Here is a 25,914-nt window from a genome sequence, read left to right on the forward strand (position 1 = left end):
AAGTTTTGCTAAAAAGTTATTCACTTGGACATATACTAGACTATAAGAAGTTCACCATCTTTGTGCCCCCATATCCTTAATAAAAGTTATCTCAGACCCCTAGTCAGGTCTGGAGCTACCAAGGACCCCAGAACAACTATTCTGTGGTTTAGATTTATCCACAAGGGGCCAAATGCTAGTTTCCCATTAGAAGCTGAGTTGGTATTTAATATCTGAGATAAGAGCAGATTTCATTATTCAGAGCACTTTTAAATTTGTACCAGAGGACTTGCATGTGGAGTCTGTTTCTAATGGTTCATGTGACCTTGGACAAATCATATGCTGACCTTAAGCCTCTCAGGGCCCCAAGTTCCTCATATGTGAAATGAGGGAAGGTGGTGTGAACTAGATAACCACTAAGATCTTTTAGTTCTGATTCTTATTTCATAGGATTAACATAGGCCAAGGCCTTACTTTCTTACCTTACCCACTATTTTTAGGTGGTATATTTAATATCTATTGATATCTAAAGGCAGCCAACAGCAAATGCCGTGCTTAATTTTTAAAAAAGCATGCTAATTTTGTGCTTAAAATCTCAACACAAAGGCACACCTATGAATAGGTATGATGTTTTTAGCTTATTTTTCACAAGTTATACTGAAATTGCATTTATAGCAGGATTTTTTAAATTGAAAGTATGATGGAAATAATGTATATAACATAGAATATTAGTCAGAAAAAATGGATTATTAAGGTTGAGAGGGTATAACTTTTATAACTCTATACCTATGTAAAATTTATTTAGCTTTTCTGGAAAATGGCCTTCTGAAAGAAACCCTTTTGTATAGTGGTTCATAATCTCTGATGACAGGAAACTAAAACCATGGTTTGTCTCATTTGGCCAGCATTTAAGTATGAATTGGTTCAAATTTCATAGTAAGTCCAGGTGTTTCTTCTGTAAAATGAAGTATCATAAATACATGACAACTTTATTTTTCATTGTGATTACATTTTACAAAATGGCATCACTTTTTCCTCCTTTTTGAAATGTATTCTCAGCATTCTATTTTAGGGCTATTTTCTCAAAATCAGCAAGCACAACCAACTAAATTATTTGCCCTACTATGCCACAGGGAATGCCCTTAGATGATTGTAATGCCTGATATTAGCACAGACTTTCAAAATCTCTTTCCTCATTAAGACTTGGTTTTAATAGGAACTGCTAACAAGTGGCAGTGCTGACTGATTTAAATTTTCCCTTCTTTTTCTACCCATTCTTACTCCCTGGTGGGGTTGCTAAAAACCATAGCAATTAGTTGCAAGGGTTTTTGTTTTTGTTTTTTGTTTTGTTTTTTAAGGAGCCAGAAAAATTTGTAGAAGGGAAAATCAGCCCCTAGATAATCAACAGCTGACTTTAATTGAATGGATTTTGGGCCAGTAAGTTTTAATTAATTGGCTTGGAATCATAGAGTCTTCCAGTTGGGAACAACTTCGATATCATCCAGTACAACCTTATGCCCAATTTCTCATTGACAGAGAAGAAGAGGGAGAGGGAGAGAGAGAGGGAGAGGGAGGGGGAGAGGGAGAGAGAGAGGGAGAGGGAGGGGGAGGGGGAGGGCAAGGGGGAGAGAGAGATCTGATAGGGCATAAGTGATCTTTGTAATTGGACCAATTTTTGGAGTAGGGTATCATCCATGTATCTAAAACTTCTTTTTAAAATGTATTATCTATACTTAGGAAGCAGATTGTTTCTTAAATAAAAGAAAATTTGAAACAATAATTCTCATTATTCTAGATAGTCAATATAGGCTACTGTTTTTGTTCCTAAGTCTTTTTGGTCCAGATTGTCAACTCTAGGTCATCTCTACTCTGTCATATATCTTGTAGCTTTCTATTTTCTTTAGTTCATTAGAAACTGGAATAAAGTATTTCAAAATATAGAGTAATTCAACTCTTTTTTGCACTAAGAATTTTTGAGTTCTCAAAAATATTGTCACTCAATCATTAAAGAAATTTGCACTGACCCATTTTATTTGAGTGATATATGTGGATTTTGAAAGTTATGTGTCAGAAGCAACTCTCAACATTGAGTGGTTTTGACCATGGAATAGGTCCCTTGCAACTCATTTAAACATAGGTCTCCCCTTGACTTAAAAGGCAGCTTAGGTGCTGCAATCATAGTCTCTATGTAATTATGTAACTAGTGAGTCCTGTGGGATATATAAGAAAATAACCACTGGACCATAAAGAGACCAGAATAGTTTGGTTAGTACTTGGATCTTTGTTTCCAAAGTTTTACTCCCTGAGTATAAAATTACAGGTCCCAACAATTATTAAAATTTAGCTTGAATTCATGAACTATGGAATTAACCTATACTGTACATTAATACTATTCTTTTCTTAAGTCTTTAAAATTCTAAAAGAACTGCTACAATTGTTAAATACAAAGACAGAAGGAAATAAGAATCCACCATTATGGGGGGGGGGGCTTTTTGAGTAAACAAATTGGGTCAATTGCCTTTTAGTTCTTGCTCTAGAGAGATAAGACTATGTTTAAACTACCTTTTGATCTGACTGAGAAAAGCTGGTGCTGTAGGTTCATAAAAGAGGAAAGAGGTAAATTGCAGCACTATGCAATTTTAAGAATTGTAACTAGCAATAAAGAGTATGTAAATCATCTAATCCAGTTGACTTAATCCTCTCAGACATTTTCTTGGTTTGAATTCAAATCAATAGCTAAGGGTAGCTAGGCAGTGCTGTGGCTGGAGTGCAGGGCCTGGGGTCAGGAAGACTCTTCTTTCTGAGTACAAATTTGGCTTCAAATGAGTACTAACTGTGTGACCCTGGATAAGTCATTTAACCCAGTTTGCCTCAGTTCCTCATCTGTAAAAAGAGCTGGAGAAGGGAATGGTAAATCATTCCAGTATCTTGGCAAGAAAACTCCAAAAGGGGTCACAAACAGTCAGACATGACTGAAAAATGACTCAACAGAAGTAAAGTATGTAAGGTACCATCCAAGGCACTGGGGATACAAAGAGAAAAATGTAACAATTCCTCTCCTCAAGGAAGCGTTCATTCTTTGGAAGATAGAGGTGTCATGAGGGCTGAAATGCCTTGTTCATAAATAGAGACATACACAGAATTATATATATTCTCTGCAACAGTGGAAAAATTGAGGATGAATTGTCAGTTACTGTGTCCTTGCCTGATGTCAATTTGCCAACTGCCAGGGGTCATGGCAGCTGGCTTCTAGGCAGCTGTGAGAACCAGGTGGCCTAGTTTGGAATGCATCTCCATGCAGTTAACACAATGGTTGTAGCCCCTGCATTAGGGACAATTGAAGAAAACCCTTTTGAAGAATGTCATTGACCTGCTTGGGATCATCTACCACCATTGCAGACCCTCTAAGCTGTTTTTGTATCTTGGCTATCAAACTCTAACATCTGCCAATATGCTGCAGAGGCCCAGTTGAATATTGTGGGTTTCATCTGTGAGGGTTCACACCATACACCCTATTTCCACTGCACTTGCTTATGTATTATATAATAGATGGCCTTCTCCTGCCAAAGGCAATTTTGAGTTATCAGACTTGGGATATGTTCACTATGCATGTAAAACATCTTTTCTTTTAAAGTTTTATTAGTCATTTTCAAATTGGCTGGCTTAAATATAAGTTTTTCTGTGTGTTTGGGAAATAGAAAATGGTTTTGGATTTTGAAATTTAAATTTTGGCCAAGCATCATACAGGATGTGGCCTGGTTTCAAAATGTTTATTTGAACCAAAAATTTAACTGGAATCAAATGCCGTACTTTCTGGAAAATGTTCATTACAATTTTACTGTGAATTTTTTTTTGCACCTGAAATATATATTTGCACAGTTGGATCAGGATTTGTTTACCATTTATTTTAAAGTACATATTAAATTCCCTAGGTCTGTTTTTCTGGGGGAAAATAGATTTCAAAAGGTCTTCAAATGGGATTCCTTCTTAAACAGTATATTGCAAATTGCATTTTTTATCAATATAATTGCATATATAACATTTATATATAACATATTAATTTGAATTTCTTAATGTTTCTTTTTATATTGTGGTCTAATTAGCCTTAAGAAAGTGAAACCTTAGGCAAAACTGATGCTGAAAAAGCAAAAATAAGTATTTCATAGTAGTTTTTGCTTTTTGTTTCTTACTGGAGAAACTTTGTAAAGATATTTTCTCAGTTTATAACATTAATTTTCAAGGTAGAAATATAGTCTTAGATATGTTTGGCAATTAGAATTTTTATTACATTCTAACTAACGAAGTTGAAGAAAATTATTACTAGATAAAACCCTGAAAAAGATGGAAATTGCTTTTTTAATCATCATATAAGAAAATGTGATTTATAATATGTTTGTTGCTTTGTAATTTTAGAAATACTGTATATTGGCCCCTAGAAAATATGCTTAATATTATCATAGAACCATAGACCTTAGAAAACACCCTAAAGTCCATCTATATAATCTACCAACTTCAGACAAAAATCCGAGACAGAAAGAGAGAGACAGAGACAGACAGACAGACAGACAGACACAGAGAGAGAAAGAGACAAGAGAGACAGAGAGAGAGAGACAGAGAGAGACAGAGAGAGAGAGACAGAGAGAGAGAGAGAGAGAGAGAGAGAGAGAGAGAGAGAGAGAGAGAAGTGTCGAGCTTATTTTAAAACATCCCTGGGGAAGATTTTACAATTTGCCTGAATAGTCTGCTGTAGTATTTCACAACAATTTTTCTTCCCACTATGATTTTAACCTAACTTTACTTGTTTCATCTTTAGTAGAAATGGAAAACTGATGAATTAAATGCAATTAAGGCAATTCTTAACCATTTCTTTTCCTCAGATAACCTATTTTTTTTCCTCTGTTTTTATGACTCAACTGTTGGGTATGTTCTATGGTAGTCTACTCCACATGGAGGCCAGAAATGACTAATGTAGTCAGATAAAGTGTTTTATCTAGTGAATTTTACATGCTTTAAATTGTATTCATTAAAATATCATAAATGATCATTTTTGAAATAATGTTATTCACTTATATTTTCATTATTCTTTATTTTTTTAAGTCCTGACTTAGTTGTGTCCTTTTTTGTGTTTGTAACTGCAAAACTTCCCTTCTTAATGCTCTCTCTCAATTCAAGATTTCTCCTAAAGGTGAAAGATCATATGTGGCCATACCATATTTCATAGTTGATAAATGATAAATAAGTATTTTCAAATAAACTATTGTTTATCAGAATAAGACATATAGAGATAGAAAACATATTTCTTTTATTTTTATTTTTGTTTTTTGGAGAGGGGAAGGTAGGGCAATTTGGGTTCAGTGACTTGCCCAAGGTCACATGGCTAGTAAGTGTTAAGTGTCTGAGGCTGGATCTGAACTCAGGTCCTCCTGACTCCAGGGCTGGTACTTTATTCACTGTGCCATTTTCACAACTAACATCTGAAGCTACTGACTGGTCCAGAGCTCAAAATCCAACAATTCAGCTCAAATAGGATACTATTTAATGTCACTTCTTTTCAAAAATTAATTAATTTTTAGTTTTCAACATTCACTTTCATAAGATTTAATTTCTCCCCCAGCTTCCCTTATTCCCTCCCTAAGACTGCATGCAGTTTAATATAAGATCTACATATGCATTCATATTAAATATATTTTCACATTAGTCATGTTGTAAAGAAGAATTAGAACCAATGAGTGTGGGGAATCAAAGAGGCCTGATCCAGGACTCAGATAAGTACATTGATATCAGTAGACCCAAATATCAAAGGCCTCTTTGACTTTTCTTCAAGTTAGCTCCTGAGTTCTTTTGATATTGGTTATACTTAAAAGGATGTTGTTTGAGGTCTGAGACCAATAGGCTCTGTCCCAAGACTTTAGTTATTCAAAACCAAAATATTTGAATTTTTTGGGGGGTCAGTTCTTATGGAGATGTACCTGATGACACTACTTTGGCTTCAGGCCTTGAAGTCAGTTGAAGTCAAGAGCATCCTTTGTAATGTGACTGCATATGAAAAGAGTCAACTGGCTCTTCCTAAGACTCTCTGGCACCTAGAGAAGGAATCCTTATCAAATGATCTATTCTGTGCTATTTCCAGGATACAACAGACTAGGTAATGATTAAAAATCTTGAGTCCCCTTCCTTTGTATCATTGCTCTATAAAAACCTTGTCCTAAGAAACAATAAATGGAGGTTCTTCCTTGAACTACTCACATGGCCTGGTCATTTCTTATTCATGTCTCCAAATCATGCTAAGTGCTGGACACTGAGCAGCCCACGACAAAGGAGAGGGACCATGACAAAGAATAAACAAGAGGGAGGGAGGGAGAGAGGAAGAGAGAGAGAGAGAGCAAAACAAATAACATGTTTCAATCTGCCTTCAGGCTCCATCATAGTTCTGGATATGGATAACATATATGTATATGTATATATGTAACAATATATGGATAACATTTTGCATCATGAGTCTTTTGGAATTGTCTTAGATCTTTGCATTGCTGAGAAGAGCTAAGTCTATCAAAGTTAGTCATCGCACAGTATTGCTGTTACTGTGTGCAGTGTTCTCCTGGTTATGTTCACTTCAGTCAACATTAGTTCATATAAATCTCCCAGGTTTTTCTGAAGACTGCCTGCTCATCATTTTTTATGGAACAATAGTATTCTATTACATTCATACATCACAACTTGTGCAGACATTCCCCAATTAATGGGCATCGCCTCAGGTTCCAGTTCTTGGCCACAAAAAGAGAGATGCTTGTACATATGGGTCCTTTCCCCATTTTTTAATCTCTTTGGGATACATAACTAGAAGTAGTATTGCGGGGTCAAAGGGTATACCCATTTTTATAGCCCTTTCGGCATAATTCCAAATTGCTTTCCAAAATCATTGGATCAGCTCACAACTCTACCAATAATATATTAGTGTTCCAAATTTCCCACATCTTCTCCAATATTTATCATTTTCCTATTTTGTCATGTTAGTTTATCTGTTAGGTGTGGTGAGGTACCTCATAGTTCTTTTTATTTACTTTTCTCTAATCAATAGTAGATTTAATTTCTTCATCTGAAAATGCCTGTTTATATACTTTGACCATTTATCAATTTGTGAATAACTTGTATTCTTCTAAGTTTTACTCAATTCTCTATATATTTTAGAAATTAGACCTTTATCAGAGACATGGGTTGTGAAAATTGTTTCCCAACTTTTTGCTTCCCTTCTGATCTTAACTACATTGACTTTGTGCAAAAGCTTTTCTATGTAATGAAAATTATCCATTTTTTTCGTTTCATAATGTTATCTGTCTCTTCTTTGATCACAAATTCTTCTTCTCTCCATAAATCTGAGGAGGTAAACTATTCCTTGCTCTCCTAGTTTGCGTATAGGATCAGCCTTTTATATCTAAATCATGTACCCATTTTTACTTTATCTTGGTATATGGTACAAGAAGTTTGTATCTGCCTATTTTCTGCCATACGGTTTTCCAGTTAATGTCACTTCTTGACAAATGTCTTCATAATGTTTCTTTTTACAATAAAATTACTCAATTCTTTCAGGAAATGCCTCTTCAGACTTTCTTAAAGAACTATCTCAGTCTCTCAGGAAATGTTTTCTTCATGCTTTAAGTCTGTTCCTCACACAATCTCTCACCAACTCTAATAATCCACTTTACAAATCACACTTTCCACAATATTCTGTTACCAGTAATACAATATCCATAGTTTCTGTGGTAGAGGCTGTTGAAGATTGGGTTAGATGCTGGGAAGTATTCAAAGTTTAGTTAAGGCATGGTTACCCCTAATAAAACTTTAAATAAAGTAGGACTAACATCTTTAACAACAGCCAAATGACCTAGGTCAAATAATGTGACCTTCACTTTCTTCATCTGTCAAAATCAATAAAAATAATACCTGATCTACTGGCCTTTTATGATTGATGTGTGGATCATGTGAGATGATGTTTTTATAGCAAAAACTAGGGCAACATAATCAGTGTTTTGCTCTAGGATGCTAAAATTTAAAAAGCTCTGATAGCCATTTTACTCACTCATTCAGCAAGTAAAAATAACTGATCTTGGACCTTATGTAACAGTCATTTAAATTAAAAACCTGCCAGATGGCATGCTTCTTTTCACTTGTAGTTACACCCCAAATGAGCTCCCCTTGGAGCTAATTTGAGGGTGCTTTTTATGCTACTAGAACCAGATGCTAGAATTTCTAGTCATGATTCTGCATTTATATAAACTATTTTAAAACTGTAAAGTATAATAATGTAAGGTATTGTTGTTTTTATTATCATTATTATTATATTTCAGTACATTCTTGCCCAAAGGTCTGTAATTTGATTGCAATGTATATTCCTTCTGCAATTCAACTCCTATATGATTTAGTGCATGGTTGTCAAGAATTGCTGTAGCCAAAACATTCATCGCACTCTAGCCAACTTAGTGATGAGCCTTTATGAATATAGCTAGGCTACTCCTCATATGAAAGACATATAGCCTAACCATGGGCCAGTACTTGAAGCCTTTCCAGCTAGGGATGGATTTGCCAGCATTTTTCTTCCATTGGCTTAGCTTTTGAGATCCCAGGGTCACCTTCATGCCACAGAGTGGCTTCAGAGCAGAAATTTAATGGAATATTATTAGTATTATATAATAGCAAATTTAAGACTGGCTACATATCTTTTCTTGGTCATGACATATGCATAAATTGGAAATGAATGGATATTTTCATATGCACAGAACAAATGTCTGATGGAGGTATCTTAGAATATAATGAACATTCATGACTAGAATACTTTAAAGAGATTTAAAAGGCTATTCAAGATAAAAGAAAGATTGCATATAACAAAGTTCTAAAATTAATTGCATTTTTAAATAATATTAAATGAAAGAACATTGTGATTTCTACGCCAGGAAGAACTAGGTTCCAAGTGATGCATACTACCAGTATGACCTGATTGAATCACTTAACTTCTTAAGGATCTAGGCAATTCTCTTAGACTACAGGGAACAGACCTATGTTGATAGGACTTTCCTCCTCAAAATGTTTCCTGTGTCCTTGAAATCACAAGGGCATTCTCTCTCATTTTCCTATAAATTATATGCTAGTTGTATCATTTAAGCAATTGTTACCATATTAGAATCAAGCCTGAATCATTTTATTAAAAATAGAATTCTATTCCAAAAAGTAGAAAAAGAGAAATCATCTAGGATAAGCATGTCCAAAAAAGTAAGGAGGGCAGTACCCTAATGTAAGCTGAAGATAATGTAGTAGAAAATTAGCTTGTAAGCCTAGGGTTCTTAAGATACAAAAGAAAAAGAGAGATGTCTCAGTGGTCCTGGGCAGAGTCTTAATGGAGGATCAATGGTAAAAATGAATGAGTCACAAAGTATTAATTGGACAGCTCCCCCTCCAGGAATAACCACATCCAAGTGTAATGTTAATGGAATTTAAGATCTTCCCCACCCATTAATAGGTCTTACTTGGAGCCCATTAAGGGAAACTTGCTTAGGGGTGCTATAGGAATGTAAATTTTTAAGATCTTCCCTGCCCCTAGGTTAAGTACACCTGGAGCCTGTGGTGGGAGGCTTGTTTTTCAGGAATGCCCACACCTTGGTGCTTTGTGATTGGGCAGTGGGTCAAGAGGGTTGTTACATTCTCTGACCCAGGAGAAGGCTATATAATCCCTGATGTGAGACTTTGTTTTGGGGCTCACTTTGAGAAGTGTTGTGTGATTTGATGGAATGAGACTCTGGCCAGCCGTTGAGAACCCCCCAGCTTTGAAAAACCCAGATGTTGGTGCTTCCCTCTCTGGTAACTGTGATTTGGTATGGATGTAATGGTTGGACAGTTGGAGGCCTATCTGCTTGAAATGTTTCTGTCTGTATACTCTGAAGTTCAGGGTGCTGACCTTTTCCCCCTGAACTAGGTAAATGATACGTTTGATTGATTAAAGCAAGATTGTTAATCCATTTTGAGTTGCTTTCCTTTAGAAAAGCATATCTAAGAACCTGTGTTGGCAGCCACCCTGGGGAAGCTGGGGTGCTTGCTGCTACAAGGGAAGACTTACTTGCAGGAAGACTTTTGCACTTTTTATTAATTTCTAATTAGGCACTGAGTCATGAGTGTTGTTATACCCCAGTGCCTGTATATCTTATTTCCCAGTTACATGTAAAAAACATTTTTTTTAAACATTTATTTTTAAAACTTTGAATTCCAATTTTTTCCCCCTTTTTCCTTCCTTACCCACCCCCACTGGAAAGACAAGCAATTCAATATAGGTAGTACATGTGTAGTTATGCAAAGCATTTCCATAGTAGTTATATTGTGAAAGACTAAATATAATTCCCTCCATCCTATCCTGCCCCTACTTACTCGTTTTTGTCCTTTGATCCTGTACCTTTTCAAAAGTGTTTGCTTCTAACTACCCTTACCCCCAATCTGCCCTCCCTTCTATCATCCCCCCACCCCCCCTTATTCCCTTTCCCCCTATTTTCCTGCAGGGTAAGATACGCAATTGAGTGTGTATGTTATTCCCTCCTTAAGCCAAATTCAATGAGAGTAAGTTTGACTCATTCCCTTTTACCTTCCTGCTCTTCCCCTCCATTGTAACAGTTTCCTCTTGTCTCTTTTATTACCCATCTATCTCCCCCTTTCTCCTTCTCCCAATACAATCCTCTTTCACCTCTTAATTTTATTTTTTAGATATCATCTCTTCATATTCAACTCATCCTGTGCCCTCTGTCTATGCGTACATGTATACATATATGCACACACTCACATATGTGTTTATACACACGTACACCCTCCTATACATACTTATATATGTAGGTATGCCTATACATACATGTATACACACACATATATACACACACATACACACACACACATATATATTCCCTTCAACTATCCTTATACTCAGAAAAGTCTCATGAGTTGCAATTATATTTTTTCCATGTAGGAATGTAAATAGTTCAAATTTAGTAAGTTCCTGATGATTTCTTTTCCCAGTTTACCTTCTCATGCTTCTCTTGCTTCCTGTAGTTGAAATTCAAATTTTCAGCTCTGTTCAGCTCTGCTTTTTTAATCAAGAATGCTTGAAAATTCTTTATTTCATTGAATGACCATATTTTTCCCTGAAGAATTATATTCAGTTTGGCTGGGTAGGTGATTCTTAGTTTTTTGGGGGGTTTTTTGTTTGTTTTTTGACCTTTTGGAGGGCAATTTGGGGTTAAGTAACTTGCCCAAGGTTACACGGCTAGTATTTTTTTGTGGGTGTTAAGTGCCTCAGGCCGGAACCGAACTCAGGTCCTCCCGACTCCAGGGCCAGCGCTTTACTCACTGAGCCACCTAGCCGCCCCTATGATTCTTAGTTTTAATACTAACTCCTTTGACCTCTGGAATATCATAATCCAAGCCCTTCAATCCCCTAATATAGAAGCTGCTAGGTCTTGTGTTATCCTGATTGTGTTTCCACAGTGCTCAAATTGTTTCCTCCTGACTTCTTGTAGTTTTTTTCTCCTTGACCTGGGAACTCTGGAATTTGCCTATAATATTCCTAGGAGTTTTCTTTTTAGGATCTTTTTCTAGAGGTCATCAGTGAATTCTTTCATTTTCTATTTTGCCCTCTGGTTCTAGAATATCAGGGCAATTTTGCTTGATAATTTCTTGAAAGATGGTGTCTAGTCTCTTTTTAGATCATGGCTTTCAGGTAGTCCAATAATTTTAAAATTTTTCTGTCCTGGATCTTTTTTCCAGGTCAGTGGTTTTTCCAATGATATATTTCACATTGCCTTTTATTGTTTTCATTTGTTTGGATCTGTTTTATCTTATCTCGGTTTCTCATAAAGTCATTAGCTTCCAGTTGCTCCAATCTTATTTTGAAGGAATTATTTCTCTTCAGTGAGTTTTTAAAATTCCTTTCCCATCTGGCAAATTTGGCTTTTAAAGGCATTCTTCTCCTCATTGAGTTTTTGGACCCCTTTTGTCATTTGAGTTAGTCTATTTTTTAAGGTGTTATTTCCTTCAGTCAGCCTATTGACTCACTTTTCATGGTTATTTGGAATCCTCATTTCTCTTCCCAATTTTTTTCTCCACTTCTCTTACTTTTTTTTTTTTAAATCCTCCTTGAGCCCCTCCATTGCCTCTAACCAATTCATATTTTTCTTGGGAGCTTTTGATGCAGGAGTTCTGACTTTGTTGTCTTCCTCTCATTCCATGCTTTGATCCTTACACCCCCCCAAAATAAAAAGCATCTATGATAGAATTGCATTTACTCTGCTTGCTCGTGTTGCCAGTCAATTACTTGACTTTTGAACTCTTTGCCATGGTAGAACTCTGCTTTCAGAATGGATATAGCTTTGTCCCAAATCACTGGGGTTTTTCACAGGTACCTGAGCTTCTAAAAGGGCACTCTCTCTGCAGCCCCCACAAGCTCTGGTACATTGTCCATACACCCCAGGGCCACCAACCAAGACCAAGATCCAGATCCAAGCATGTCAAAGCAAGAGCATTTACCCTCTGAATGGTCAATTGGTCCCCCTACAATCTGCAGGCCAGGAGCTCTGGAAGCAGCCATGTGGCAGTAGCTGCAGCTGCCACGCCTCAGCCACTTCTCATCCGGGGTAGGGGCTAGACCACGCTTTTCCATCCCCCTTTTCCACAGAGTTCCATAATGACCTTTTACTTACTCTTTGGTGTTTATGGGTTGACATCGGGAAACCTCGAGAGCTTCTGGTGATTGACTTTCCTGAAATCTACTCTGGCTGCAGCTGGTCAGTGGCTGCTCTGGGGCCAGAACCTCAGGGTTCATGTGGGACTGTGCATGGCTCCCAGCCAGGTGTTATAGGACCTTCCTGTCTGCTTTCCAGGCTTCCTGCTGAGGGATTTTTTTTTTTCTCTCTGTCAAATTATGGGTTCTGTAGCTTTAAAATTTGTTTAGAGTCATTTTTCTACATGTATTGAAGATGGTTGGAGCTGGAGCCACACAGAGGTCCTGTTTTTACTCCCCCATCTTGACTCTCTCTGTATTTTCTTTTTATTTTCTCTGAAGTTCAGGGTGGTGACTTTTCCCCTGAACTAGTGAATATAAGTAAACGAAGATTGTTGACCTCTTGAACACCTATCTTTCCCAGTAAAGCAGATCTAAGAACCTGTGCTAGCAGCCATCCTGGGTATGCCAATGTGGTTGCTGCTATACCTTGTCAAGCTTGCCTCCTACTACAAAGGCTCACTAGCCCAACTAGTTGCAGCCCATTTATAAAGGCTTTTGCAATATACATATGATTTATTATATCTCTTTTGAATGCATATTTATAGAGCAGTTACTGCCAAAAATTGTGTCCTTTATCTGAAGAATGTAACATACTAAGAAAGGTGTTTTATATGAGAAGCATACTGTTTTTTGTACAATGTAAAGATGGTGTTTAAAAACACTAGGAATTTTAGAGGATAAAGCATTGTAAGCAAAATTCCTGAGAAATGAAAGCTTACATATAAGCAGAATTTTAGGAATGCTGTTTGAGGAAGCATAGTTTGTACTTGTATGCATTGCAGTAAAGGATGAGGAGTACAATTTTATCATACTGGTATGCTACACATTCACCCCCTTGAGCATACTCTGTGAGCTATAAAGTACTTCTGTTTTCAGATAGTTTTTTAAATGCTTGAGATAAAATGTTAAGCCAGTGCCACAGACTTTTTTTTTGTAAAAAGCAATTCTTCATTAAACTATATTTAATTTTCTTCTTATATCTACATTTCTTATATTTTAAATTACACATTTAAATGAAAGGAAACATTTTTATTGGAAGAGTATGTAGAAGATATTTTTACTGGGCTAGAAAAAATGAGTATAATATTTTAGCAATTTTGCAAAGACTTCCTCAAGCTGAAATTACTGTTAGTTTACATGAATCATTCTTTTGATTCCCACATCCCCTCCCTAAAATCCTTATGTTTTAAGAGGTAAGGAAGATGGGCATAGGGAGGAGGAGGGAGAGAGAACAAGAATAAAATAGATCAGTTTGATTAAGGAATAAGACTATTAGGTTCTTCTGTTTATGTTTCTATGCTCATGATACCATTTTTTAAATAAAACACCTATTTTTATATTGATTCCCATAAATTAAAGATAATGTACTTCTCATAAAGGACTCACATAATTGTGTAATGAAGTGTTAAGTAGATGCCATATTCACATTTTTAAAAAATCATCAGTTGTAAACTGTTGTGATATTATTTACCATATTAGCACTAGGAAAAAAGACATTCTGATTTGAATGTTTTATTTGAGTTGTCTCTGTATGTTATAACTTTTTAAAAAATATTGATATTCAGTATTTGTTGAATATTGCACTCTAACACTAATAATAATGCACAAGAAAAGAAATACTTGGTTCAGAAGTCATGATAAATGGAACGACTGATAAAAGCACAATCATTATAATACTTAAACCATTCAAATTTTTTTTATGTGCATTATAATTTATCAGTCATTCAAAAGACACATGGGGTAGCTAAGTGGTGACATGCCTGGATAGAGCAGTAAGCCTAGAGTCAGGAAGACTCATCTTCATGAATTTAAATCTCTTCTCAGATACTGTGATGGCAAGCAAAGAAGTAGTTAACATCTTGTTTCAGCTATTTAATTATTTAGCACCTTGTTTCAGTTCATGATTATATAAAGTCTTTTGTTAAGAAACAGAACTTGCGAAGGGGAGGAGGTAATAACAATATATAAGGAGAGGCAAAACTGAAAAGAGAGCAGAAATTGGGAGGAAGCATGGCTGTGGTGCCAATACTTTGTCCGTTTTGATGTTATGTTGTCAGATTTGTCTGCTGATAGAGTATGTTGCTGTTGTTACAGAAGGCCTGGGACCTAACTGCTGGTTCAGAAACCCTGAAAGAATACTTTCTTGTTGTATGTTAACAGGAGTACTGGAATACAGTCTTACTGATGTTTTCAGAGGTCCTGGAACTCTACTGATGATTTGTGTTGATTTTTCAAACCTTGTTGGTGGGTCTGTGTTGATTACACTGGTAGATAGTGAATTGATGAGGATGCCCGCAATGTGAATAAATGTTGTTGTGGTTTTGTTAAGTTTTATCTTCCCAGGAAAAGAAACTATGAACACTTAAGGTGCTCTAGACACTGTGAACTTCAGTATGGAACAGGAACTGGACAAGGAACTGGACGAGGCGTTGGGAGCTGCCTGCCTTTGAACTGAGGTGACAGTTGGGTGGTTTCAGGTAGAACCTGGACCCATGGAAGAGGAACTATGGAATCTGAGAGCCAGCCTTGAGTCAAGATGAAAGGATCTCTCCTTGGGTATTTAATGCAAACTGAGAAGATCATGGTTTACTGTTGACTAGGGGTGGGAGGACTTTGTACTCAGTATCCTGTATCTCTTGCGGATGATTGAATTAAGTATGATTGGAAACTAATCTCAAATTAAGAATAAAGAAGACTTTTTGACTGGGAGATTAAGACAATGTGACTTAGGGGTGGAGAACTTTGACATACTTTGTGTCCATTAAGGAGGCAAGCCTCCTTAAGGATGATTGAGTTAAGTTCTTACTGAATGATTTCTTTTGTTTAAAACTAAGTGACCACTTTGGTGAAAACTATGTGACCACTTTAGAGATAACTTATGCTATAATATTGTGAATGCTGTACTTTGATTTCTGTGAAAGTTTTGTCTTAGTTTGTTACTGAATAAATAGAAAGTTCACTATCCTGTGTAATCAGAACCTTGAAGCTCTTCACAGGAGCAGTCCTCTGGAGAGTTGCTGATGTTTGGCTTTACAGATACTTACTAGCTGTATGTGATGCTATGAAAATTATTTAATCATGTTTGCCTTAGTTTCCTCATCTGTAAAATGATTTGGAGAAAGAAATGGCAAACCATTCCAATATCATCACCAAGAGAACTCCAAATAGGATCACAAAGAGTCAGACATGACTTAAATAAGTGAATAACAAAAACAAACACAAAAGGTATATACATAGATTCCTATGCAGACAGACCTTTCTTTAGGTATATTGTTTGTATATCAATATTTCCTTTATTGATCTATGATCCCTACTTCTATTTAATATTATACACACACACACACGTATATATTCAGGAGACAGTGTTTTATAATGGATATAAGACTATCCTTTGAATGAGAAAATTTGGGGTTCAAATTGTGCCTTTCCCATATACTAGCTATGTGACCATATGCATTGACTGAGTTCTCAGTAATCCCTAGAGATTCCTAATGTTATAGAAGTTATGAATGAATTGCAGATATGTGTGAATAAAGGGAATTTCTGTGAAATAAGTTCACATTGATGATACCTTGACTCTTGATAGAGTGCTCTTTCTGCTGTACCACACAAGTTAAAACATTCTTTTTTTTCTTTTCTTTTTGGAGGGCAATTGGGGTTAAGTGGCTTGCCCAAAATCACATGGCTGGTAAGTGTGTCGAGTGTCTAAGGCCAGATTTGAACTCACGTCCTCCTGATTCCAGGGTCAGTGCTCTATTCACTGTAATAGTAATGTAATTTAAAGATTCCCCTGGATTGGCTTCGTTTTTGGTTTGATTGTGTTAAAACCCAGAGCTTGTTAATCCCACTTGTGGACTTGTTGACGTGAAAAGAGAGTGCTGAATTGGGAGGAGCTGGTGACGTAGATTTGGAGAGACACAAGAGAGAGGCAGAAGAACTTTTTGGAGTGTGCAGGAGAGGCTGGGTGCTTTCTACTTTATCTACCTGTGCCAATTTCTTAAATACTCTGATGAATTTGACTTTCTGGTTTTGGGACTCAGTCTTTTGATATTTTAAAAAATGTTCCAGCTTATTCCCCCATATAGAAAGCCTGATATATTTTGTGACTGATAACTTCATCAGCATATCTGTAATTTACATAGGCATTGTGAATATTGCATTGCTGATACATTTGGCGACCAGGATGGGATCACAAAATGTCAGGCCTCTATTTGGAAGCAGTGGGGCTTTGGAGGGAGAAATGGCTATTACAGGATGGGAGGATTTGCCTTATTCCTCTCTAGCCAGAGAATGGGCTAAAAGCACAGGGCCCTGTGAAAACTGGGAACCAAGGCTAAAAGAGGGAGAACCTGGAGATTTGGAAAGATGTTTGCAAGGAATACCCATAGAACCAGGCAAAGAACTGGCAGGAGTGTGCAGGAGAGGCTGGGTGCTTTCTACTTTATCTACCTGTGCCAATTTCTTAACTACTCTGATGGCTTTGACTTTCTGGTTTTGGGACTCAATCTTTTGGTATTTTAATAAATGTTCCAGCTTATTCCCCCATATAGAAAGCCTTATATATTTTGTGACTGATAACTTCATCAGCATATCTGTAATTTCCATAGGCATTGTGAATATTGCATTGCTGATACATCACTGCACCACCTAGCTGCCCTCATTTTTTATTTTAGAAAGAATTCTATTCTATTTTCTTTGTTGCTTTAATTTGTTATTGTGAATTCAGTTAGTCCTTTAAGGTCAGTCATGGAATTAGGCAAAATCTACTTAATGACAAATGCAGATATTACTGTTCTTCTGAGAGATAATAACAATGGCTATATATAACAGCACTTTAACATATGCTTGTACTTTATATACATTATTACACTTAATCCTTATAACTTCCTAGTAAGGTAGGTGCAACTCCTCCCCCCATTTTCAGATGATGAACCTGAGGTCGAGAGTGGTAAAATGATGTTGCCAGGGCTAAACAGCTACTAAGTATTTTAGGCAGAATATTTACATAAAGGACCATCATTAAAAGAAACTTTTGATAATTCCTAATGTCTTATCTAGCTCATGGGAAAGGATTCATAAGTTAAATCTACTTTGACCTATGACTTGAAAACATATAGGAGTTCAAGGCTCATATTTCTTTTTTATTACCAGATGAAGAGAGGAAGAAATTCATATCATATTCTTTTCCAAAAAAATAGAGACATACCTAACCACAGGCTCTCTGGGATTAAGCAAACATACAGGGAGGTAAAGCAAGGAATATATTTTGACATTATTCTGATAAGCTCACATTTTTATGTAAAAATGTACACTCAGCAAGGCAACTAGTTATTTATTTTTTGTTAAGCTAAGTCTTCATTTGTTACAATGAAAACTCAAAATCATCATCTCATAGGGAGCAAAATTTTCAAACCCTGCTTAAGGCACACAAATGCCTTATCTCAGGCTCTCTTAACAGGTAATAAAACCATTACATTTATGTTTCTTAAGCCTCAAATATATTTCAAAAGTTTCTTCTGAAGAGATAATGCTCTGACTGCTGTTTTGTGTTCTTAGGATATAATTGGTATCTTACAGTGTAATGATACAAGTTCTAAGAAACACATTATATCATCATATCTGGCAGTGTCACAACTCATATTGAATTTTATCTCCATTTTCTCTTATTGTCTGTTCAGGAAATGATCTCCATTGTACATTGGTTTATACCCTTTTGCTTCAAGGTCTAATCACTGATGTCCTAATTGTTTTACAGCTTTGTTCTTGTTGTTTTAATCTAATCAGGATGATCTGAATGGTACATACCCTCCAAATTTACAGCAATTTGATGAATAAACTAATACTTTAGCTTATTGGTTTATAGTCAGGGGGTCAACTGGGTCCTAAGATAGTGATGTTTCTGTTATACAGAGCATGCTGATTTCTAGAAAGAGTATGCCTATGTGATTAGATTGAGATGCTTTCTCCCTGATTCATAAAGCAAAAGGTTGAAATGATGCTAAAAGTTTTTCTAGATGATAAATCCTGACAGGTCATGTTCTTCTATAAAAGAAGCCATATCTATTTAATCTACAAAATCTAACTATTTCTGGAAAGGCTATCTCCTCTATTTCTTCACACAATAAGAAATTTTTCAACATCCAAAAGGATAGCTCTACATAACATTGTGATATAGCTCTATACTCCACTAGCATCTGCTGCTCTGCCTGGTTTCAACTATGAACAAGATGTATGTGGAGTGGGAGCTCCTTTCTGTCCCCCACTCCTCTCTTCTGCCTTCCTTTGTGTCTTGTCTCCCCCATTAGACTGTAAGCTCCTTGAAGACAGAGATAATCTTTCTATTTATTAGCTGTACCTCCAATCTTTAGCATTGTGCCTGACACATAGTCATTGTATAATAAGTGTTGGATTTATCAGAATAAATATCTAAGGAAAGACAAAAGGCCCGGTGCTTCTCCAAAATAGCACATGATTCAGTATTGGAGATAAGTCAAGAACAATGAAACAGTTGGAGGATAGTTCCTGGAAAACCGGTAAGCAGCTGCATAGTAGTGTGTACTAAAGTATATGTAAAAGCTTTGAGGAGTTGTAAAACCAAGCAGTGTTTCCCCTGGGATAGGGGTGATCAAACCTTGAAAGGAATATTGGAGTTGGCTCAGCAGAGAGAATGAAGTGTAAATGTGCTTTAGGCAAGAGAGTCATCTCAAACAGGAACATAACAAGGGCATGGACAAGACAGAATAAGGAGATCAGTCTAGCTATAATGCAGAGGTCAACTGTGACAATAACATAATTACAATGTATCATTGAATGGTTCTGATTGGGATTTTTCTGGCTACTTTTTACCTTTTCAATCCTATTCTAGAGATTCTGGGTGCCATTGTTCTGTATCCCTTTGTAATCATTTCCCCCTCTACTGTCTCCCTAATATTGTACTTTTCTTTATCCTACATGTCTTCATACAACTATATAGTGGAGCATTACCCCTGTTTTGGTTTTATATTGATTATGCCATTACTTCTAACTCATTTACATTTTAAGTAATCATGGAAAACCTCCATTTGATCTTTCCCTTTTCTAACTTTGACAGATCTGTATAATCCTTTCAGGCTGCCTGGACCTTTAATCATTGGCACATTTCAAGTCAGTCTTAGCAGTTAAAAAAGCATATATGTGAGCTCATAAAAGTGATATAATTATCTTGTATTTTTCTCTTCAAAATGTTCATTTCTGTTTATTCATGAAAAAGCTACAGTATAAAGACCTAAAGGCAAAAAAGAGTTCAAAACGTATCATCTTGTTTTGCCTACAATGAATTAGTCAGAAGGACTTTTCATTGCCCATGCAGCCTAAAAGAAATGTTTCTATTTTATATGAAACTTCAAAAGTTTAATTCTCTGAACAACATTGCTGTTACTATATCCAATGTTCTCTTGGATCTTTTTATTTCACTCATCATTATTTAATTCAAGTCCTTCCATGTTTTTTTTTTCTAAAATCAATCTGTTCATTATTTCTTTTTTTGCTTTTTGGAGAGGGGAGGGCAGGGCAATTGGGGTTAAGTGACTTGCCCAAGGTCCTGTGGCTAGTAAAGTGTTAAGTATCTGAGGCCAGATTTGAACTCAGGTCCTCCTGACTCCAGGGCCAGTGCTCAATTCACTGCACCTTGTAGCTGCCCCTGCTCATTATTTCTTATGACACAATAGTATTCTGTTACAATAATATACCACAATTTCTTTCATCATTCTGAAATTGATGGGCATCCCCTCAATTTCCAGTTCTTTGCCACTACAAAAAGCTGTCATAAATATTTTGGAATATGCAAGTCCTTTTCCTTTTTCCCTGATCATTTTGGGAAGCAGACCTAATAGTGGTATTTCTAGGTCAAAGGGTATTATACATAATTTTATAGGAAAGAACTGATAAATAGAAATATACATAGTATCATTTTACATATATATATACATGTGTGTATGTCTGTGTGTATACATATATATGTATATATACATACACATATATGTATTGTGTGATATGGTGGTCTTTTCTAGTGCAGGGTTGGGAGGGAAAGAGATAGCTTGGAAATTAAAATGCAACAAAAATGAATTAAATTTTTATGTATTCAATTTTCCTGAATTATAGACAAATGAACAAGAAGAGATGAAATTTAAAAAAGAAAGATTTACTGGTTGGACAAGGGGGATTTTTCTTTCATCTTTATTGTATAGTGATCATATTCTATATTGGTATCAGAGTTTTGTCTGTTTATTATGATGTTGGGAACCTTCATAATTCCTTTACTTAAAAGTCCTAATATGTGTGAATTTTAATGTAATAAAATACTATTAAGGCTATGAAGTATTACTAATATAGTGCCATGAAAAGCATCTGACTTCAATTATTTTTGCTAATGAAAATTAGTATAAAAGCAAAATTTAGTAGTTTATATCTTTTAATAGCTATATAATGTTCTCCAGGTAGTAGACTATAGAAATTAAATATATACAGTTGTGAAACTCTTAAAATAGTATCTAAGGAAGCATGAAAAGACCTTTACTGTTGTGGTAGTGACATTTCCTTCATTATGTTATCATAGAAAATTGCCATTGCATTAATGGACAGTGCTCCAAAATTTTACTTGTGAGTCAATAATTTGGAACTTATAGCATTTCCCCTAATAACAATCATTATAAATGGTGTTTAGGAAGGGGATCCTAGAAATATGGGGAATGTGGTGAAGTGAGATGAGGAAAAAGGCAGCCAGAAAGAGAGAAAAAAAAAGATAGAGAAACCAAATTGCAAAGGTTTCTCTTGAATTTTCCCAATGTGTTCTGGAGGGAAGATTTTCCATTCTATTCCCTTTCACTAAGATTGTCAAATTCATTGGCATAAAGTTGGGCAAATTAGTTCCTATTTATTTTTTAATTTCATCTTCATTGGTGATGAATTCACCCTTTTCATTTTTGATAATGTTAATTTGGTTTTCTTCTTTTTAAAATCAAATTAACTAAAGGGTTTTAAAAAAAAATAAAACCAGATCTATCTATCTATTTATTTATTATTTCAGAAGTTTTATTCATTCTAATTTTATTAATCTCTACTTTGGTTTTCAGAATTTATAATTTGGCATTTAATTTGGAATTTTTAATTTGTTATTTTTTTCTATTTCAGTGACCTCTTCCCTATTTTATTCATATAAGCATTTAGAGATATAAAACTTCTCCTAGAACTGCTTTTTCTGTATCACTTAAGTTTTGGTTTACTGTTTCATTAATGCCATTCTCTTGGATGCAGTTATTGATTGTTTCTATGATTTGTTGTTTTACCCACATATTCTTTAGGATGCATTTAATATTTCTGCCTTTCTGCATTGGGTTGGTTCCCTAGTATCTAGGCAATTTTTGTGTAGGTGCCATGTACCACTGGAAAAAGGTACATTCCTTTCTATCCCCATGTAAGCAGTGTGGAAGGAGTAATTTTTATTTATTTAATATTGGCCCATTTTGTGTTCATAACTTAAAAATGTCTATACTTCAGAGTTTAAATAGGGTCAAATAGAGTATTTAATAGTAGAACTATGTAAATGTAATACATGGAAATTATTGTAGAAGTATAATGCAAAACAAAATGATATAATTTTGTGTACTTATATGGTATAATATCAAAGTATGCTAAAAACCTTTTAGTATATGAAAATTTAAAAATGCTTTATATTTTATAATGGCATTTCCATTTCAAAGTTTGTAGAATGTAAAAAATACCATCAAAGAAGAAAACCTTTATAATGTCAGCTAATTTGTGCCATATCTATCAGTTTCCTTTTGGATACTGAACCTATATGTTTGGGAACATAAAACTATAAATTTAGCTAATGGAACTATCTAGGATCTGCCATTTTCCACATGAAAAGGTGATATTTAAAAGAAGAGACATAGCATGCATAGCAAGGTCATAGAAGTAGCAACAGCAGAGTGATAATTTAAACCCAGATTAGCTAACTAAATACAAAGCAAATACTACTAGTAATATTGCAGTTTTACACAGTCGTCAAGAAATGTGATATCTAATCTATGATTGAGGCGAATATTATTTTCTATGAATTCACAAATGGCTATTAAACATCTCAGACTTTGGTTTTTGTTGTTGTTTGTATGAAGATAAGACCTTGAGAGGCAGTGTGCAATGGAAAATACACTGGATTTGGGATCAGGGAGCTGGGTTTGAATCTCAGCTCTACCTCTTACAACTATTTTGACTTTAGGGAAATCACTTCTTCTCTGGACCTCAATTTCCTCATCACTAAAATAAAGGGGTTTGAATAAAAGATCCCTAAGTTTTCTTCCACTAAATCTATGATCCTGGCTCTAGGTCAGCTGCATTTCCATCTTTGGTTCACTTGATGTCAGTTACATCCAAGGATGATTAAAATATTATTAAATTTTAATTTTTCAGAACATTAAGAATTGACTTTATTTTAATAGGATGAAATGGAAAAGAAAAAAAACATAAGTTAAAGACTTTTTAAAAAGATGCTAATGTGTTCTCTTTTATTTTTGAATAATCATTTGGTGCCATGTTTAATAATAACCATTTTATTTATACAACATGTCTGATGTGATATTCTTAGTCTATTGTTAGTATAGCCTATTATTTTTGTATTGTGGTATTTTAAGTCTATAATAGACCAACTGAATGAAAAAGTATAACTTTGTTGCCATCTAATGAATGATAGCAAGTTCTATCTGCTTCTATCTACTCTATCTACAATCTCACTAGCAATTTAAATATCACCATAAAGTTTTGGAGCTAAGCAAATACTATTAAGAGATAATGATAAAAGATATAAAGATTGCAGTTTTGGGTTTTTATGGATGAAGAAGAGGTTATTCTTTTTTCAGCTTTCTGTATATTATGTGTCTTAATATAAAGGGAAGAACTCATTACCTTAAAATGTACAAAAACCTGTTTTCAACAGTTGTTTGATATGGAAACAGTCTCCGTAAGAGTTACTAACAGAAATGGGGTTGGATTTAGAAAGTCAGATTCATTTTAATTCATAGTAAAGCTTAGCAAAATTCAATTTAAAATAGTTTAGTTTTGTAACAGTTTTAATACATTGCTTATACTGTGTTTTTTTTTTCAAATTGTATATTCTCAATGAAATTATCACTTTTTACAGAGGACTTTGTAGTTCTCTGAAATTTCAGAATGTGCTTAATAAATGTTTAGGTGAATAATGCATATAGTAAAAAATAATGAAACCTAAGGACCAGAATACAGAAAGTATAGAGTTCTAATTTTCCCTGGACTAAATATTTTTAAAATTGTCTTTTCTTTATAAAACTTGATTTAATGATCTATTAAATGCTGAGCTAAATGTTGAGATGTATACGATTTCAAATAGGGCATAGGTTCTGTCCTGATAAACTAGCATATATGTGGCACTTAAGTATTTTTAAATTGCTTTAAAATATTATCTCATTTTATCTCTACTGCAACCTAGGGGTGGTACTATTATTGTCCCTATTTAACACATGAGGAAAATATCCTCAGAGAAGCTACCAGGTAATTCATGAATATAACAAATGCAGAAATAACTATAACAAAAATATTTCAAAAGAGTTATAAAGGAGTTATGTATAGTAAAGGGGGAAAAGGTCGTGATCAGATGAATAGTTCAGAGAAAGTGTCATGGAAGAAGAGACCTTATAATTCATCTTATAAAATACATTTGAATACATAAAATTGGAATGGAGGTGAATTACTGTATATAGTATCATGTTAAGCAGTTACTATATGTTGAAACTTGTGGCATACTTTGTGTATATGAATAGAAAAGCTTGGGAGCTGAGAGAATTCTGGATGTATGGAATAAAATGAGTAAATGCCCAGATGATAGAAAGTACAGAGGATGACCATTAATTAAGTTTGGTAGATCATATGGTATGTAGAAGACAATATTTAAAAAATAGTATTATGTCAGATTTTGGATCGGCTAGAATTTTAGGCCACATGTTACTCTTCCATTTCACTGGAAAGTTTGGTTCATTATACTTCCCAATAGTAATCAGTGTTTGCTTTCCTCTCTGTCATGTTGTATTACATTACTTTTTCAATTAAAAATATCACTAACTAAAGCTTAATTTTGATTGAGGTAATCTGATCTCTTCTCCCTCAGAAAGACACAGACTTCCCCATCTGCTGTTGCTCAGACTATTTAGAAATCTTGATGTTAATGTTAAGATATTTCAAACCTTGGGTGTCTGCTGTTTGTTTTGCCTGAAAAAAATCTGACCCCCCCTTTGCATCATCACTCATAGTCACCATGACCCACTCCCCATTCCTTGATTCTAATTTTGCATACATTGCTTATCCATATAAGTGTGAAATTCAGAGACCCCCTTTTCCCTTTCTTTCCTAACCCACAACTCTTATTTGAATTATCTTACCTGTGATAATATGATTTCAAAAATATTTATTCATGTTTCTCCCTCTCCTGTCTTTCCTTTCTGTAAGATACTTCTTAAAGAGCATTCTTCATGCAGTTACCCTATACTTAATTTTCTATATTCCAATGTTAGAAGCATTTAAGTTCATGCTATGTGCAAAGTACTGTTATAGGTGCTAGAGACACAAAGAAAAAAAGAGAAGCATTGACAGATATCGAGGAATTTTCATTCAACATGAAGGATATTGCCTGTAAATAAATACATACTAATTTAAGGAAAAGAGAAACAACTCTAAAAATTAAAGCAATCAGGAAAGGCCATTTTCCCAAAAGTTCTTAGCTCCCATTCTTCATATTTAGCATTTTAAAGAGTAATTTTAGGGATTTCAGTATATGTATGATGTCAGTTACCATGAAGCTTAAAAAATTCCGGAAAAATCCAACTATCCCCCAAAATATATTTCATTCTTTTCCCCAATAATTGATAGTAATATTTACTATGAAATTATGTTTAAGTTATTTCCTTCTTCAGCCTCATTTAAAGAAGAGAGACCAGTGTTCAGAATTTTAGTGTCATGAGAGCCTACTTTGATCCAAAGAACGTTGGGCTGAAAAGAATGAATAGTATTATTGAAGAAGGATTAAACTCTGACAACACAGTGGCTAGTATTTCATATAGTCT

General features: G+C 35.0%; 1 protein-coding gene across 1 annotated transcript in view; it reads left to right on the forward strand.

Annotated features, from left to right (window-relative positions):
• The window catches only part of LOC138176033 (membrane-associated guanylate kinase, WW and PDZ domain-containing protein 2-like), a 1,726,709-nt gene that overhangs the window by 32,645 nt on the left and 1,668,150 nt on the right, over positions 1-25,914 (forward strand). The window lies entirely within an intron of this gene.

Source organism: Petaurus breviceps, unplaced genomic scaffold, assembly GCF_028583685.1.
Source record: "Petaurus breviceps papuanus isolate PSGF00001 unplaced genomic scaffold, PetGlider_PUasm1.0 80, whole genome shotgun sequence".
Classification (NCBI taxonomy): Eukaryota; Metazoa; Chordata; class Mammalia; order Diprotodontia; family Petauridae; genus Petaurus; species Petaurus breviceps.